The sequence below is a fragment of the Sciurus carolinensis genome, chromosome 6, assembly GCF_902686445.1.
Source record: "Sciurus carolinensis chromosome 6, mSciCar1.2, whole genome shotgun sequence".
Lineage (NCBI taxonomy): Eukaryota > Metazoa > Chordata > Mammalia > Rodentia > Sciuridae > Sciurus > Sciurus carolinensis.
This window is the reverse complement of record NC_062218.1, coordinates 97,717,507-97,730,520: the sequence shown is the minus strand read 5'-3', so window position 1 is coordinate 97,730,520 and position 13,014 is coordinate 97,717,507. Positions and strand designations below refer to the sequence as shown.

General features: G+C 39.9%; 1 protein-coding gene across 2 annotated transcripts in view; it reads right to left on the bottom strand.

Annotated features, from left to right (window-relative positions):
* Paip2 (poly(A) binding protein interacting protein 2) overlaps positions 1–13,014 on the bottom strand; it is a 20,374-nt gene extending 7,360 nt beyond the window's left edge. The window contains exon 1 of one of the 2 annotated variants that reach the window (XM_047555660.1): positions 12,870–13,014. The gene's annotated coding sequence lies outside the window, so the exon portion shown is untranslated. Of the gene's footprint in view, positions 1–12,835 lie in introns of both variants that reach the window. The other variant, XM_047555661.1, reaches the window with a different exon arrangement.

The window sequence follows — 13,014 nt, the reverse complement described above, 5'->3', positions numbered from 1 at the left end:
ATTATTTTTAAAACTGTTTTTTTGGGCTGGGGAGATAGCTCAGTTGGTAGAGTGCTTGCCTTGCAAGCACAAAGCCCTGGGTTCGATCCCCAACACCGGGAAAAAAAAAAAAAAAAAAAACTGTTTTTGACAAGTCCAGAGATTGAAAGTAAAAACGAACCAATCCTTTAGGCCCTCAGTCCTATTTCTTCAGAGTCCACTGTCTTATTTGCTTTATTTTAGGTCCATGTTGCGTTCCCTTGTATCTGGATTACCCTGATACACAATTCCAGGCAACTGTTTCTTTGGTGGGGTGGATATTGATCCCACGGGTGTGTTATACCACTGAGCTATGTTGCTGGTCCTTTTTACATTTTCTATTATTTCTATAATCTGAAACATAATGCTTTACACTTTTAGCCTACAACATATCAAGTAGGTTACATCATGCTATCAGCTATTTAAAAGATTCTAAAAAACCCAGACCATTTGATACTACCTTCATTCAAATAAAAATACATGAGTTGGGGGTAGGGGGTAAGGTGTGTGTGGCCTATGCCTATAACTCCAGTGATGTAAAAGGCTGAGGCAGGGGGTTAGCAAGTTTGAGGCCAGCCTGGACAACTCAGCAAAACACTGTCTCAGAACAAAAAGGGCTGGGGAAGATGCACCCTTGGGTTCAGCTTTCAGTATGGGGTTAAGGGATGGGGGGCAGATTCAGACTGAGAGTTATATGCCAGAGTGTCAGTAGAAAGAAAACATGTTGCCAAGCATGGTGGTGCATGCCTATAATCCTAGTAACTCGGGAGGCTGAGGCAGGTGAACAGTAAGTTTAAGGCCAACCTCAGCAATTTAGCAAAACCTTGTTTCAAAATAAAAAAGAAAAAAGGGTTGGGGATGTGGCTCTGTTTAAAGCACCTCTATGTTCAATCCCGGATGGAAGGAAGGATGGATGGATGAATGGATGGATGGATGGATGGATGGATGGAAGGAAGGAAGGAAGGAAAGGAAGGAAAATGTGTCTTGCGTTAGGAAACTGAGACCCTGTAAAAAGCAGACAAAACAAAATAAACACTGGAGATCTGATATTTTTATTTATCTTTTAAGTTCAATGAGGGGGCTGGGGATGTGGCTCGGTGACAAGAGGACTGAGGTTTGATTCCCAGCACCTCCAAAAAAAAAGTTTGGATAAAATAAAACTATTTTGATGACAAGTTTGACTAAACAGCCATCAGTTCCTCTAAAGAAAATTACTCATTCTTATAAGTCAGGTTACCACTTACATATGTTCATCTTCAAGCGAATTAACATTTTTCTTCAACAGCTATTAGTAACAGGGACTGACCCTGCCTTGCAATTTATTTAATCTGCATCTCAACCAGTCATTAAGTTATGTTCAGGGATACTCTCCTTTGTATAACAGCTTTTCACTTATCATTTCCCAACTTGCATCCTATCCCAACTTATATCCACTAAATCCTACCTACCTTTCAGAAGACCACAATATGAATAAATAACAGGATATACCATCTATACATCTTTTTTTCTTAATTTTTAGTTGTAGATGGACATAATAGCTTTATTTATTTTTTTATGTAGTGCTGACAACTGAATGCAGGGCCTCATATGTGTTAGGCAAGTGCTCTACCACTGAGCCCACAACCCTAGCCCCCACTTACACATCTTTAATAGAAAAAAATTAAGTTTAGCACCAAGTATAGGATATTCAATACTAGGTTAGAACTGAAAAATTAAAAGTAGCAACTATATGTGTAAGACAAATACATGCAGAAATAGTCCTAACTTGCTTTTTTAAAAAGTTCCAACTGCCAGGTGTGGTGGCACGTATATGCAATTGCATTTATTGGTGGGAGGGAGGGGGGGTTGAAGGAGAAGAAGCACAGTTCCTTGCCAACCTTGGCAATTTAGCAAGACCCTGTCTCAAAATAAAAAAATAAAAAGGGCTGGGGGTATAATTCAGTGGTAAAGTGCCCCTGGATTCAATCCCCAGTATCAAAACAAAAACAAAAACAACAAAAAAAACCAGGTGATTAAAGTATACCTAAATAAATACAAAAGCAATCTTTTTTTTTGTGTGTGTCAAGCTTGTACAATGAAAATCTGCCTCAGCAAATTCCACACTCTGGGAATCAACAGGGGACTCCCTTCTTCCTTCTTTGATGCTTACTAGTGGAGAATTAAAATATCAACAATGAGTAGCAGAGACTAATTCCTGTGCTTGACAGGTCCTAGGTCAGATTTTTTCCTATCATCACCTCATCAAACAACCTGTGGCTGTTATACATCCCAGCGAAAGGATCTATGAAAGATAATAACTGAAATTAATTTGTCAAGCAACGTTTGGAAAACAAATCAAAACAAATAATCAAAAATGAACTAGAGGGGCTGGGGATATAGCTCAGTTGGCAGAGTGCCTGCCTCACATGCACAAGGCCCTGGGTTCAATCCCCAGCACCACAAAAAAAAATAAAATAAAATAAAAAAATAAACTAGAGCCAGGTGTGGTGGCACAAGCCTGTAATCCCCACGGCTTGGGAGGTTGAAGCATGAGGATTTGAGTTCAAAATCAGTCTCAGCAATTTAAAGAGGCACTAAGCAACTCAGTGAAACACTGTCTCAAAAAAAAAAAAAAATACAAAAAGGGCTAGGGAGGTGGCTCAGTGATTAAGTACCCCTGGGTTCAATACCCAGTACCAAAAAGAAAAAAAAAAAAGGACCAGGGATGTGCGGTTTCTCACTGGTTAGGCACCCTAGATTCCATTCCCCTAACTCCTTGCACTCCTCCCAAAAATAAATTTAAAAAGCACAATACCCAGTACAAGACCCCACTTGTTGTTAAAAGTTTGTAACAACCACAGAAATGCTTAATGTAGGAAAAAATACTTGAATTCCATTGAAGAGATCTTTTGGTATTTTAAACTATTCATTATCCCCCACTTCCTAGCTTCATGGCAGCCTTAAAGATAACAGCTTACATTTCTGATATAAGACGAAGTACATTATAGATATTATTGACAAAAAAACTTATTTTGGCCAGGTGGAATGGCACACGTCTGTAATCCCAGTGGCTTGGGAGCCTGAGATAGGAGGATTCATGTTAGAGACCAGCCTCAGCAATTTATCAAGACCCTGTCTCAAAATAAAAAATATTAAGGGCTGGGGATGAAGCTCAGTGGTAAAACATCCCTGGGTTAAATCCTCAGTACCAAAAAAAAAAAAAAAAAGGTTGTTATTATGACTTGTCTGGTAGCTCCCTAGGGACTGGCTCAAAAGTCTATGGTGGCTGAGTGGCAGCACTCACACATTTGTTGAAAACAAAAATAAGCCAGAAGCAGTGGCACACACCTTTAATCCCAGCAGTTGAGGCAGGAGGATTGCAATTTAGTGAGACCCTAAGCAATACCTATAATGCCAGTAGCTTGGGAGACTGAGGTAGGAGGACTACAAGTTCAAAGACAGCCTCAGCAACTTAGTGGGACACCGTCTCAAAATAAAAAAAAGTAAAAAGGACTGGGGATGTGGCTCTGGGGTTAAGTGTCCTTGGGTACAATCCCTGGTGCCTAAATAAATAAATACAATAGCAATACCAGTTGGGGCAAGTCACAGATAAAGCAAATAAAATTTGGGGGAAAAAGTTAGTGAAGTAGATAAGTCTGAGCATAAGAAGTTTGGGGAACCTGAAATGCCAAGGGCATGCATGCCAGAAAAAAATCTAAGCAGACTCTATGTTCCTACCTCCGACCGACTTTCAGGTTCTGTACTTGAGGGAAGTAAAGGCTAAGGCAGAGTTGTATACTGTCTGAGTACTGAGAACTGTGCCTCAACACAAACAGAACCCATTTGTGAAGACCTGGAGAGTTTTGTTTTTTGCTCTCAGGTATTTAAAGAAATCTCTTAAATCACTAAGCTGACCACTCTTCTAATGAAACAGAAACCCTGATGGCCACACACACACACACACACACACAGAGAATACAAAATTTGCAAAGTATTTCAGAAGGTCACTAAACAGACAACTACAAAAAGTAAGTAGCAACAACGGGGGGGGGGGGAGGGGGATAATTTTCAGAGCTGTCACATTATAATATCCAAAATGTCATTTCCACAAAAATCATGCTATGCAATGAAACAAGAAAGTATGTGTCAGGTATAGTGGTGCCTGAGGCAGAAGCAGGAGGATCAAAGGTTCAAGGTCAGTCTCAGCATTTCAGTGAGATACTCAGCAATTTGTCAAGACTCGCAGAACAAAAACAAAAACAAAAACAAAACAACAGTAAGAATAAAGGGGCTAGGAATGTTATTCAGTGGTAAAGCACCCCTGGGTTAAATCCTCAGAGAGAGAGAGAGTGTGTGTGTGTGTGTGTGTGTATAAATAAAAGGTCAAAACCACTAAAACTATCAGAAAATGTATTTCAAACATTACAATTTTTCAGCATTAACCTCGTGTCAGTAAGACTTTTTTATTTTTTTTACTTTATTTTTTTGTGGTACTGGGGATCAAATCTAGGGCCTCCCATGTTAGGGAAGTGCTCTGCCACCAAGCTACATAACAGCCCTTTTTATTCTGAGACAGGGTCTTGCTAAATTGCTTAGCCTGGCCTCAAGGTGGTAACCCTCTGGCCTCAGCTTCTCAAGTAGCTGGGATTACAGGCATGTGCCACCATGCTCAGTTCATTTTGAAAAATTTTAAAGCTACAGAAAAACTAAAACAGTACAATAAACACTTTTACCGTTCACCTATATTTATTAGCTGTTTTTTGCTATAGTTTTCTCTCATTTTTGCTTAACCTGTTGATAAATTGCACCCTGAGGACCTTGCATCATACCCTTTCATTCTCAGATATTTCAATCCCATCATGTTACTGTTGTGATATGCTATTAGCACAAATTTTCTTCCAGACTTTCTTTTGCAGTATTGGGGATTGAACCACTCCCTCAAGCATGCTAGGCAAGTAAGTGCTCTACTACTAAGTCATACCCCTAACTCCCTCCTAGACTTGCTTTAGAATCATTCTGCCCAGAATAATCTGCCATTTCATTACTTTTGCAATATGATCAGGATTGATATTTTAATAGTATCTCTTATGGTCAGAAAATGGTATGAATATTCTGATTTTAGTCTCTTAAAACATATATGGAGGGCTGGGGAGATAGCTCAGTCAGTAGAGTGCTTGCCTCTCAAGCACAAGGCCCTGAGTTCGATCCCCAGCACCGCAAAAAAAAAAAAAAAAAAATATATATATATATATATATATATATTATATATATTGAGGGGGTTGCGGTTGTGGCTCAGTGGTAGGGCGCTCACCTAGCATGTGTGAGGCACTGGGTTCTATCCTCAGCACCACATAAAAATAAATGAATAAAATAAAGGCATTCTGTCCATCTACAACTAAAATATATTTTTAAAAGTATGGAGATTTCTTTTTCCAATAATGGTGAGCTAGATTATTTGCACCAGTCTTCCCACTGAAAAGTAAAAGTGATGAAAAACTTTTTTTTTTTCTTTTTTGATAACAGGGACTAAACTAGGGGTGCTTTACCACTAAGCTGCATCTCCAGTCCTTTATTTTTTATTTTGAGACACAGTCTCATACTAAGTTGCTAAAGCTGGTCACAAACTTGGAATCCTCCTGCCTCAGCCTCCCAAGTCACTGGGATTACCACCATGCTTGTCTATGGAAAACATTCTAAGCTGGAATCCCAAAGAGTAGGGTAGTCTTAAGGTAAAGGTGAACCAAAAGAAATTCCTACTGCCCACCAAGTTGCCTTGGCACTAACAAATCAAGAAAAAAGGGGCAAAAAAAGGAAGACCAAAATGCTCTAAACTATGAAGTGAGTATAAGGTGGTCCTGAACTGGTAGTGTCCTAATGCCTAATAAAACCCAATATAAAGGACCAAGGCATGAATGGCACATGCCTTCAGCAACTCTGAAGGCAGGAGGATTAAGTTCAGCCAGCCCCAGCAACTTAGCAAGGCCCTAAACAATTCAGCAAGATCCTGTCTCAAAAAATAAAAAAGGTTTGGGAAGTAGCTCAGTGTTTAAGCGTTCCTGGGTTCTATCCCAGTGTCAAAAAAACCCTAAACCAAACCAAAACCACACAAAACAAAACTAAAAACTAAAAAAATACTGAAAGTTCTGGGGATGTAGCTTACTGCAGAGCATTTGCTTAGCATGTGTGAGGCCCTGGGTTCAAGAAACAAAGTGTGTGTACAAGCACGGGTGTGCGTGTAAGCATGGGTGTGCATGTACAATGCACATGCGCGCACACACACAAATGTACATGAAATTCTGGGAATTGATGGCACACACCTCTAATCCCAGCAAGTCTCTAAAAATAAGATAAAACAGAAATGAACTGAGATACAAGACAGTCAATTTGCAGAATATCAAAAAGAATGTTTAAAAAAGTGCAGCGGTGTGGTACACACCAGTGATCCTCGTGATTCAGAAGGAGTTATAAGAATCATGGGATTCGTGAAGGAAAACATACATAAAACAGATTTGGGGATTGAACCCAAAGGCACTTAACCACTAAGTCACATCCCCAGTGCCCTACCCACTCCCACACACTTTTAAAAAAATTTTTTTAGATGTTGATAGACCCTTTATTCATTTATTTATAGTGCTGAGAATCGAACTCAGTGCCTCACACATACTAGGCAAGTGCCATACCACTGAGCCACAACCCCAGCCTCACTTTTTTTTTTTTTTTTTTGAGACAGGGTCTCACTATTGCTTAGAGCCTCACTGAATTGCTGAAGCTGGCATCAAGCTTGTGATCCTCAGCCTCCCCAGTCACTGGGATTATAGGCATGCAACACCACACTCACCAATAAAATTCTTAAAAAAAAAAAAAAAAAGACACAAAACAAAACACGTAACCCTAAGAACACTGGTCACTCCAAAGAGGAGAATTAGGCGGTTAAAGATATTTTTGGTTTAATTTTTGAGTTTTAAATGAATTAGTTACTAAAATAATTCAACTTCAATTTCTGCTCCAAGTCTTATGACTGTTTTCTAATTACATTTGCCTTTTATTTATTTCAGCATTTCTGGATTATTTTCCATTCGTATTTATGTCAGACTATTCATTGCTCTTTAGTTTCTCAAGGTAACACACATTTATTTTTGCCAGAAGCAGTGGCACAAACAACTCAGGAGGTGGAGGTCCTAAGCAACTAAGCAAGACACTGTCTCAAAATAAAAAATTAAAAGGGCTGGAGATTGGGTTCAGTGATAGAATGCTTCCAAGCTAAATACCCAGTACCAAGAAAAAGAAAAGAAAAAGGGTAGGGTGTGTAGTTCAGTGGCTGAATTGAACCCCTGGGTTCAATCCCCATTCAATCCCCATTACTAAAAAAAAAAAAAAAAAAAAAAAAAAAAAAAAAAAAAACCTACCTTTCTTTCACTTAATAAAATATGTATCTATAAATTTTCCCCGGAAGTTTTTTTTTTTTTTTTTCTTTAGTACTAGGGATTGAACCCAGGGGCACTTTACTACTGAGCCATATCCCCAGTTCTTTTTATTTTTCATTTTGAGACAGGGTCTTGCTGAATTGCTGAGGCTGGTCTCAAACTTGTGATCCTCCTGCTTCAGCCTCCTAAATCACTGAGATTATAGGTGTGCACCATAGCGCCCTGTTCTTTTGGTTATCATCTAATGCCACAATTTCTTATCTTACAATATAAAATGCAGCCACAGGGCTGAAGTTGTGGCTTAGTGGTAGAGCACTTGCCTGGCATGTGTGAAGCACTGGTCGATTCTCAGCATCACATATAAATAAATAAATAAAAGATCCATTGACAACAAAAATAAATTTTAAAAATGCAGCCATAAAAACCTTCACATTTTGGTGGGCTGGGGATATAGCTCAGTTGGTAGAGTGCCTGCCTCGCAAGCACAAGGCCCTGGGTTCAATCCCCAGCACCGCAAAAAAAAAAACAAAAACCTTCACATTTTGGATTATTTTTTGCAAAATGTTCCTTGGGCCTAAAGAGAAGCATACTTGTAATCCCAACAAATCCAGGAGGCTGAGGCAGGAGGATTGAAAGTTTAAGGTCAGCCTGGGCAACTTAGTGAGATCATGTCAAAAAATAAGAAGGTCTGGTGGTATATCTTAGTGGCAAAGCACCCCAGTACCAAAAAAAGCTAAGGAAGAATGAGTGACTTCTATTTCAAAGGCACAAACATGATATGTACACATAAAGTTAATCTTTTTCATTTGATCTGTTAAAATTTTAAAGTACCTCATTCAAATCCTCCCCTAAAACAGTTGGGATTATTTGACCCAGTGTGAAAATCTTCACTAAGTTTCTGACGCTGGGCCTTGAACTTGCAATCCTCCTGTTTCAGTCTTCAAGTCACTGAGATTATAGGCCTATACCTCTGTGCCTAAAATGTTTGTTTACTTAATTTATTTATTTTGCAGTATGGCAAAGTGAACTCAGAGGCATTCTACTACTGAGCTACATCCTCAACTAATTTCATTCTGAGACAGGATCTTGCTAAGTCACCCCTGCTAGCCTGGATTTTGTGATCCTTCTGCCTTAGTCTCCCAAGTCTCTAGGATCACAGGCAAGTGCAACCTTGCCCAGCTGATTTTAATTTAAATGAAGCACTTCTTCAAAAGGTCACCAGGGGATACATATTTCTAAGCCACTGCATGCCCAAAAATGCCTTTATATTTTAATAAAAATTTTAGCTGAGATAGAATTCTTAAACGTCTGTCCTTTAGGTCAATAATCTGTATTTTTATATCATTCCAAGTTTCACCTGTTGCAGGAAAAAAAAACCCACAGTTTTCTTTCCTTTGTAAACATCTTAAACAGAATTTAAAATGAGAGCTAAAGTTTTTTGGGGGTTTTTGTTTTGTCTTGATTTTTGTATGGGAATTGAACCTAGGGCACTGTACCACTAAGCTATATGCTAGCCCTTTTTTAAAATTTTGAGACAGTATATCCCTAAGTTTCTGAGGTTGGCCTCACATTTGCAATCCTCCTGCCTCACTGGGATCACAGGCCTGCACTACCATACCTGGTGACAGCTAAGATGTGTCAACACTTAAATTCTTATATTTCAGCAGATTTTGGTTGGGTAAGAACAATTCTGATTCTATTAATGTTTCCTGAAAGTCAGCAAACCCTTTCAATTTACAAACTCAGGTCTTCACTAAATTACATCTTCAGCTGCTTTTTACCCTTCTTGGCTTTACTGACATATTGGTTTACAGCAGTGTCCTTTTATATTCTTTATGAAGTTTCAAAATACAGAAGTCTTTCTCCCCTAGCTTCAGCTCTTAAGAATTCTCACTAAAAGCCAAATGTGGTGGCACAGGTCTATAATCCTAGCTACTGGGGAGGCTGAGGCAGGATGATCACAAGTTCAAGGCTAGCCTGGGCAATTCAGGTGAGATCCTGTCTCAAAAAAATCAAAAGGGCTGTGGATGTGGCTCACTGGTAAAGTGCCCCTGGGTTCTATCACCAGCACCAAAAAAAAAAAAAAAAAAATCTGGTTAAAATTCGAACAGAGTTTCCTTCCGCTTCTTCCATTAATCCACCTTCATAGGCATCACTTTATTCTCCAGGACTCTACTTTGAACTATTGTGACTCCTTTAGTTACACACACACACACACACACACACACACTTTTTGAGGGGGCATGGGACTGGGGATTGAACCCAGAGGTGCTTAACCACTGAGCCACATTCCCCAGACCTTTTTATTTTGAAACAGGATTTGGCTAAATTGCTGAGGTTGGCCTCAACCTCACAATTCTCCTGCCTTAGCCTCCCAAGTCACTGGAATTATAGGCATGCACCACTGTTCCCAGCTTTCGGTTTTAATTTTTGGCAGAGTAAAATAATGGTTTAAAAAAAAAAAAAAAAAAAAAAAGAAACTATGAGTGCTAGAACCAGTCTGCCTCACTAGCTTTTGTGACTATGGATAGGCAAGCTATTTAACCTCTCTGAGTCTGTTTCCGCATCTGTAAAAGGAGCAATAAACAAAGTACTGAGCCACCTGGCACATAACAAGTAGTACTGTCTATCTTGGTGTTTATTAAACATTTATACAAGTTAAAAGTTCTAGAGCAAGGTGCAAGGTAAAAATCACAGGTATTAAATCCGTAGGAACGAAATAATATCATATACAAATCCTAGTGGGGCCTGGCATGGTGACACACATCTGTAACCCCAACTACTTGAGAGGCTTAAGCAGGAAGGTGTCAAGTTCAAGGTCAGACCGGGCAATTTAGTGAGACCCTATCTCAAAATAAAATTTAAAGAAAGGGCTGGGGACGTAGTTCAGTGGTAAAGTACTTGTCTAGCAAACACGAAGGCCTTGGGTGGAATCCCCAGTACTGAAGGAAAAAAAAATCCTAAAGGTTAAAACCCTAATTTCCACTATAATATAACAAAAGGGGATTATATGAAACAATGGCTCACAAACCCCACTGTCATTATTAAAAGCTCAAGCACATCAGAAACACCGTCCTAACTTACACAAACTGATATAAAAAATAAGCAGGAATTAAAACTCTACAAACCTATATATCACTCAATATGGCAGCCATTATCTATGTATAACTATCTAAATGAATTAAAATTTAGCTGTTTAGTTGCAAGAGCCACATTTTAAGTGTTCAACAGTCACATGTATGTAATTGGTAACTACTTTATTGAACAGAACTGTTGTAAACAAGGAAATTACAAAAAAAGTTACTAGGACTTAACTTTAGGCAGTATCAAATGCAAAATATTAATGCACCCATGAAATGGGTGATCCAGATACAAAGGAAATGTCTTGGACAATATTAATCAAGGACCAGAATCAAAAGAACCAGATCCAAATTCCACTTATACCACTAACCACCTACAGGAACTGCCATGTTACCAAATCACAAGCAGTTCAGTATAACAGTTAGGAGCACACACTATCTGGATTAGGTGGTTTTGAATTCTAGCTCTTACTAGCTGTGTGACATTGGGCAATACTTCACATCTCTTGTTAGCTTTATTTTACAGTAGTGCCTTCGTCCTAGAGAAACTGATGATTGGTTTATATTTATAAAAGCACTTACAACAAGGTCTGGCATTACTAAGAGCTACAGATTTGCTAAATAAAATAAGGGCTGGAGTTGCAGCTCAACAGTAGAGCACTTGCCTAGCACATGAGGCACTGGGTTCAATCCTTAGCACCACATTAAAAAAAAAAAAAAAAGGCATTGTGTCCACATACAACTAAAAAAGTACTAAAAAAAAATAAGAATAACCTCTCAAGCTTCTATTTCCTCAGATTAAAATGGGCAATGTAAAATTTGCACTATCTATCTCACAGCCTGTCATGATAATGAAAATGAAAAATTTATAAATTACTCTTTAGAGTTATAAAGGGATAAACAAACCTGTATAAGGCTTATTCAAGGAAAAAATCTGCAAAAAGCTGAAATTACCTACTTCAATTTGAGCTCTCAAGCAGCAATAGGCCAGCCTTTACTATTAATCTCCATTCCCCCCATACCCTAGAGAAACATAAACAGGCTATAATTTTTTGGAAAGTCACCTATCTTTATTTGTGACACGCTTATTTGTGAGAAATAAGAAATCTGTTCAAAGTCACAGTTAACAAGTGACAGACTATTTGGTCCAAATAATCTTTCACAAAACAGAAACAGAACCTCAAAAGAGCAAATGGTGGGAGGCACGTTAAAAATTTTTAGCCACCATTTAACTGTTTGCAAACATAATCTATAGTCGAAATTTCAAATGCCATTTAATGAAAATGTGTACCTGTTTAAGTGCTCAAATGAAGTCTGTGAAAAACAATGCCACCAGGGTACAATAAAAGATTAGCTTGCACATTCAAAACAGGAATTTGTCTTAGGTCTGTTAGACCTTCTCTTAGGCAAATTCAAAGTCAATTCTTTCTAGTTCGAGATTTCCCTAAGGAATTGGGCTGTAAAATCAGGAAAAGCAAAACAACAAAAGGAAGAAGGGCACCTTTTAGGAGTCATTAAAAAAATATCACTGCTGGCTGCAGCAACAAATGTTTTCAAAGCATTAACTTCACCACAACTCCCCCACATCCCACTTTTTGGTGTAGGTGAGGGAGGAGAGCAAGCATATATTAATTAAAGGTAAGAGGACCAGAATCAGACTGTGGACCAGATGGGCTCTTAATAGTTTATTAAGCTCAAAGTCCTTCTAGAATAAGAATTCCCAGTACCCCCAAAGGTTATCCGATCTGGAGCATGGAACATAACAAAAAATAAGAGGCAGAAATGGTGAAGAAAAGGGAGCAGTAGTTCAGAAAAGTACAAGGCCGCCTATGGTTGAAGAGTGCAGCCCTAGGACGTCTCTAGCCCGCCAGTCCCTCCACCCGTCCCTCCGCCCCTCTCTCCAACCCTAGTCTCAGCAGGAGCACGCACGCGCAGCGAGTAGGAGCCGCGCGTGCCGACGCGCAGGCGTAAAGTGGGTAGAAACAATGAGCTTTGTTGCCCAGGCGGTAGTGGGGGGCAGGGGAGTGGGTAAAACGGGTGGGGGGGAGGGACTGGGGGGTTGAGGAACAGGAGAAAGTGCTATCCCGGCAACCCCCGCGCGCCACCGAGGACCCGGATAGAAAGCTGCGAGATCCAAATCATAAATGACAATGAGAAAAAACGCGACGGCCATTTCTCAGAAAAGAAAAATTAAGTCGGCCCAAGCTCATCCCTCAGACTAGGTGGAAATAGGCAGGGAACATCGAACGCCGTACGAGACTTGGTGGCCAACAATCTGGAGAATCTTTTAGGCCCCTCAGCAGTCGCCGAGGTGGACCGCCAGAACCGACGCACCCTTCTCGCTGCTCCGCCCGAAGGGACCCCTCACCCAGTGCACGGCAGCGGGGACGGCAGCCAACGAATCCTGTCGGCCTCCGCGGATCTCCACAAGCAGCGCCGCTCCCCCGCTCGACGTGCGCTTCGCCCGCCGCCTCCCTTCTCCAGTCCAAACAAACACCCCAGCCCGGAAGTGA